This window comes from Propithecus coquereli, unplaced genomic scaffold, assembly GCF_000956105.1.
Source record: "Propithecus coquereli isolate 6110/MARCELLA unplaced genomic scaffold, Pcoq_1.0 Scaffold267, whole genome shotgun sequence".
Lineage (NCBI taxonomy): Eukaryota > Metazoa > Chordata > Mammalia > Primates > Indriidae > Propithecus > Propithecus coquereli.
The window spans coordinates 1396560-1403329 of NW_012148252.1; positions in this window are offsets into that span (position 1 = coordinate 1396560).

Sequence of the window (6770 nt, forward strand, 5' to 3'; positions counted from 1 at the left end):
AGTTATAGCATTTATTGCCACTAAGGAGAAGTTCCCTGTTGCTGGATTTTGGTATAGACCCTTAAGATAATTTAGAGGATGAATTTCAATTATTACCTTATTCCAATTGTATCTGTTGCAACTACCCTGACTTTGTTAGTTAGTCTCATATGGGAAACCATAAACGTTTTCATATAATGATCAGATTCCAAGAATCTTTCTTTTATTAAAGGTTTATATGTTTCAAAGCCTCATACCTAAGACTGATGATATAAGAGACTTCTACCTGGCCATTTATACATTAAAGTAAGATCTTCCCAATCTGATCTTCCATTACATTTTCCCTATCTACCACGTATCATAGAGAAATGATGACAAATTATACAGTGTCAAAGAGGAGAGAAATTGTTTGTCTGATCAGGCATCTAATCTAAGCATTTATAATGTATTTGTTAGGTATGGGCTTAAGATATACCAAGTTCAATAAATTACAGCAAAGTGTACCTTCTCAGGTGGTTAATGCTGCTTACAGATTGGAAGACATCATATTTCTGTGGCCTATGATAATGACTGGCAGCATAAGCAAGTCTATTGCAGGAAGGTGTTTATTTTAGGGGCATAGTTATCATAATTCTTAACAAGAAGAATGTTATTATGTTAACATGAGTGCATAGATAGAAACCCTTTCCACTGGTAGCCCAATGGAATTTCATGACTTTTTTGACCTCAGCCATGAATATTATGGCTTCTAGCCATCTCCTCTGTTTTGGTCTAAGTGCACAGGTGGCAATATGAGAAATAAAACAGTTGGGGCACAGGTTAAAATGCCAGTGGCAGAATTTGAGCCACTGTAACCCAGGGAGTTGAGTAATCATAACAGCACCACAGCATCTGTGAATTCGGGCCCATGGCGCTATTCCAGAAAGCGGAAATTCAAGGTACTTTCCCAAAATGACAGTTCTGCCTTTCCCTCTTGGATTTCCCACTTGCAGGAGAGGCTCAGGTCGATGGAGCCAATTCTGTGGTAATGACAGGCAGAATCTGGGAGTCACACATTCTGAAGTCAGTTGACCTGGAAAAGTTGTGCAATCAACATTCCTCTAGATTATAGCCATTTTCTCAATTTACACTAAAGCAGTGAACTCATTGTCTCAACAATTTCTGTTTTATTTTGTTAGCCTACCATTAAATAAATAATATCTCTGAAGCTCATGTTCAATAACTACAATGTTTTATAGATTTAAAGCTAGTTGGACATAATTCTGGCACTACTAAATTTACTGTAGAAATTTATCTTTGAAGTGGGTCACACTATCAGATGTCGTGTATACATCGCTGATTATCCTACTATTTATAAAATGATTTTATTTACCTTCCAAGTTTTGTTTTGCCACTTCATGAAAGGACACTTTACTTAGTACCACAGATTAAAAAGGAAATAATTATTGATGTTGTCTTCAAAAAGCAGGAGTACCTATGTTCCATTTGCTTTGTGTTGTATCTTAAAATACTGCCGCAGACCCTGGGGCCGGGGGGATACTGCTGCAGAATGATGATTTTGATGCTGCTCCTTTGGGTGGCTTCACAAGGAAATGTTTTGAAATCTGAAATTCTACTTTGCCATTTTCACAAGTTATTTAAAGCATTCCTTCTGCACACTTGAGAACGATGAGGATTTGAGGGTGCCAAGAACTAGCTTAAGTTGACTGGGAGTGAATTCTTGTTTTGGAGTCCTCATAGCTTCCTACCAACATCACATTCTTTTGAGGAATGCTAAAAAACTGTGGAATTTAGAGATTTTTCACATCACCATTTTATTTTCTTAAAGATCATGTTTGATTTCATTTTTCTCTCATTTTGGAAAATAATGTTTAAAAAAGTCCTGCTTTTGAGTTCTGAAATTGATGAAAGACTCTCTCTCTCTCTCTGTCTCCCTCCCTCTCTCCTTCTCCCTCATTTTCTCTCTCTCTTTCTTTCTTTCTCTCTCTGTCTCTTCCCTTCTCCACTCTCCCCCCACCATCTTGTTGGGACTTGCAATGACAATACAGAAGAAAATAAGACCTCAAGCCAATAAGTTGAGAGGCTGGCATTTGTTATCAAAATCGGAAAATATTTCTAGCCAGCAGTATTTCTCCATGAAAATCTCTCTGTTTGTGTTGCCCCTCTGATGGTTGCTCCTAACATGATCCCTTTACCTGTGTACTTAAGCATTGTTTTCAGACAGATCTCCTTCTGTTTACACATTATCCTTTGCTGTCTACCTTCTTCGTCTAGCTAATAGCAGGTGTTTGTCTACTTGCAAGGAATATTTCTCTAAGGAAATATTAGGGATGGGAAAGAAGTCCTGATATCTTTAGCTCTGAATACCCAGTATACTCTCTTTTTTTGATATATACCACTGCACATACATTTTAATTAATCCCAAGCTGCATTCAAAGAGGGGTTTACATGTCACCAATTATTTTGAATGAGGGTTTTTCTCTCCCATTTGAATGTTAAATCATCATCTGTGTTTCAGCATCTGTGGGAAACGCAGCTATAATTATTGCAAATAATATATTTTCCTAAGTATGAATTGGAGATGTGGTCAGTTTTGTTGACTGTCTTCTTTGTTTTCCTTTTTTTTCCTCCAGCAGCTCAAAAACATCCATTGTCTTACTGTGGGTGTTTTCTAACCTACAGTCACAAAAAAGATTGCAAAAATGACAATGTTGTGTTTGATATTTTTTTTATCTCGCGTTGACTTCCATATCAACACTGCTAAGTTGGGAAGACAAAGGATGCTTCCTCAACTGCTGGCAACACAAAGCTCTTTTGTATTCTGACTCTTCTTTTTTTCTTACATCAACATCAATAAGTATTTTGTGGGAGAAACTGAAATGTCAGTGTTTCTGAGGAGCAATGGAGTCCAGTTTATTCTTTGCTCTGTAATTAAAGCCTATTTTGGTGAGAAAAATAAACCAATACCCCACAAGCCGAAGATAAACTACGGTGCTATTTTTAATGTACAGCAACCCTTTCAACAGTATGAACCCTTTGAGACTTGTTGCAGTTTTGCATTCTTGAGCCAACAGAAAAAGATTCAAGGAAAACAATAGTGGGTAGTCTAATGCTATTAAAGTTGGGTGTCTTCTTTTGAACACTTGTATTTAAACAAACAGCTCTACAGAGGAGCTGAATGAAAGTGGAGGGTTTGATGAATGTGCTGCACCTCTTAAAATGTGGATGCAGCCCTTTCTTTTATTCCCCAAAAAAATACCAGTCCCAATCCTGATGCCTGACTTTGCTATAGACTTAAGAATATAAAAAAGGAATTACAAGACAGAAAGAGAGAAGAGCTTAACATTGGTTATTAATCAGCCCTTCTCTTCAAGTCTCCGCACAAGGGGGTCCCCAGAGCCAGCTTCTTCCTTGGCTCGCAGCTGGCTGCCATGCTGTGCTGCCCGGCCACCCTCATCCTCAAACTGCAGACACTGCGCTCAGCATCACCTCCCTGAATCCCAGACTCCTCTTCCTGTTTTTGTCCCCTGGCTCCTTTCTCTTTTAGCTTCTAATACTAGGCAAGAGATTCCTCTATTCAAATTCCTCTCTTCTATTATTCGATCATTTATATAATCAAAAAGTACTCTAAGTAGATTTACTAAACCAAAGTTCAGGCTCTCCCCAAAGATTTGTTGAATTAAACCTATGACATTTTTAAACAGTAATATTTTGAACAGCTAAGTCTTTTCTCCTCAGCTCCTGAGTCACTATGAGCTGTTGCTCTGTCCTGGTTATGGAAAATGTATATATATTAATACTATGTGGGGATTTGTAAAGAATTTCTTAGGAAAAACACCACCTTCACCCCCGAGACTTTAATATATCAGTCCTGTATTCCAGTGCTGTCCAATAGTTATATAATGCAAGCCACAAATGTGACCCACATAGGAAATTTTAAATTTTCTCCTGGCCACACTAAAAACAGTAAAAAGAAAAAAGTGAATTTTAATAAGTTATTTTGGTCAATTTAATATATCCCAAATATTATCATTTTAACATGCACTCAATATTAAAAACACTATTAATGACATCTTTTTTCTCTTTTTATGTAAAGGCTTTGAAATATGGTGCATATTGTACAATTATAGCACATCTCATTTCCAATTAGCTACATTTCAGTTGCTCAATGGCCACATAAGGCCAATGGCTACTGCACTGGACAGCGCAGCTCTACATTTTACTGACATGCCGGTCTTGCCTTTATATTGACTGAGAGACTGAATACACAGATGGACAATGGCCAGGCCATATATGACAATAAACTCTGACCCACATAAGAATCCCAGCAAGCTAACCCACAACCTCTGCAGCAATTTGGTCCAGAATGATCAGGACTTGGTCAATAACCACCAGTTTGTCTATCCCTCCCCGTCCTGTCCTTCCAACTCAGGACCAGCCCGAAAAAGTCAAGTGTGCCCCCTAGTCACACAGGACACTCTCCTTCTAGGCAGCTGCCTCCAACTTCATATGGTAATAGACTCCCATCGGAGCACACCTGGAGCCTTCTTCTTCCTTTACTGCAAAGCTTTCCCACTCCCATGCTTGCCTCTCAGCCTCTGTCAAACACAAATGATAGCAGGTGACTATACGCTGTAGCCTGCTCCCAATAAATGGTCTCGGTTTGCTACCATGTGGGAGGTCTTGGACTGTTTTGATAGGACTAGAGCTTCACTTTCAATTATGTGAAAACTCTCCCTTAAATTTGAAAACCCCAATATGCGAGCTCCACATGTGAGCAGAGGGGAGAGAGGGTGGTGCAGGGAGGATGCTCTTGACCGAGGCAACATAGGGGTAGAGCATCTACACTTTCCTGGAAGCACACTCATGGAGGCTTTTTCATAAACCACTTTCAGGTAGTGGCAGACAAATGTTCACCAAGATTAAAGCAGAATGTGGCATCGTGCTGGCCGGGACCCAAGAAAGTGACCCTTCCTCATCTGTGCTCAGGAGACAAACGCTTTCCAATACGGAGAGGAGAGCAGGGCTTCCTATTCCTGGATTTTTCACAGTCCATTTCCCACTCTGTCACCTGGGCCAAAGGGATAGTTTAAAGCTTTCTGAAGAACACTGACTGCTGGCTGAGGTTTTTAGGAGGAGCAGGCAAGATGTCTGCCCAACATGTGGGATTAGCACTGCATTTTTGACTAAAACCAAAGTGGGGAGAAAGCCCAAAGGAAAAACCACTTTTGTGGCTGCACAAACAGTGGAGAAATATGTATAAATGTTATCCACAAAATCTAAGAATGTTTGCAAGCCCAGCAGTGTAAATGTTATTTTTAAGACTCTAATTAAAGAAACATTTAATCAAGGCGAATAGAAAAAAATTTTTTTTTTCAGAGTTAAGTAAAAACATGTCCATTTCTTGTTAAAGAAATTTGAGGAAATTTTTCCCAAATAGTGATTCTCTCCTTAGAATCCTGACCCGTTAAAACTGGGTCAGACAATGAAATAGCCAAAAACTCGAAAACTCTGGAGCTTTAAAGTTGCCATTAAATGGAGAGACTTCATTTTAGAAAAAAATGAAGTGAAATCCATTTTCATAGCTAGGCTAAGGAAATCATGAGGCTTTCTAGAGAAAGCACATCTAATTATTTGCAAGGCATTTCTCATCTGAGAGTCCAGGGTTCCCTATTACTGTATTTACCGTGTTACAGCCACATCTTGACACAAGGAGCCTTGGGAATTTGAAAGGCCTAAATCTCTTCCTGCAGTTCATAACTTCCCACTGCCATAGTAACTGGTTATCTGGTATTCTCCCACCCAATCCGTTAAAAAAATGTATATGAAATGCACTATTTCTTAGACTCTATTAAAAAAAATTTTCCTCTCACTATAGTCCTGCTTTGAGATATTATTACATGGTGAGGATGTGCCATTCCTGCCCTCTAAAAGATTTACAATGCAAATATCATCCAAAGAAGAAAATCACATCACCTCACTATGAAGATGAGCTTTAGTTCATCAATCACTAATTGCGAAACTTAGCCAAATATTAATATAAATGTCATATCTCTGTCAGACAGGACACAGAACGGCGGTTTGATTTGGTCATAACTTCCATCGCCTGTGAGCCTTGATGTCTGCTATCTTACCCGTGCAGCAAGGGTCTTATCTAGGATGTGAATTTCATTGGAAAGCTGGCTGTCTCGAAAAGAAGTGAAGGGATGAGAAAGAAAAACTAGACTCAGAGGACTAACAGCATTTTCATTCGTGAACAGTTCAGATTACCTCATAAACAGCAGAAACATTTTCATGGTCAGGCGATGGCACTCTATCTTCTGTCGACATTTCTCATCCTTCGGCGGAAGCCTGCCCAGCCAGGGTGACCGCTTGCCTTAGGAGTGTGGATATCCAAGCTGGTTCTAGGACACTGTGCTTGTCCCAGGATAGCTACATATGCAGCTAGATATTAGAGAACCGTTGAAGAAATTTATTAATAATAATTCCCTCGTTTTTGTGTTTTAGACTTTTGTATTTGTTGGTATTATATTTATTGAAATAGAAACACTGTCACAAAGTAATAAAGAGAGTAAGAGAAGTCCCTACCTGCTGCCAGGTAGACACGTAATGGAAGAGACATTAACTGTGCTTTTCCCTGTATGGACCTATAATCAGGAGACATAGACAACCTTCCCACACTCTCCCTCACTCTGTACTCTTCTCCTCTCTGACCACAATTGTCCTTGGAAGGTGGAGAGCTAAGTCCCTCCAGAACCATGTCATGTGTGATTTGATATTATATATAATAT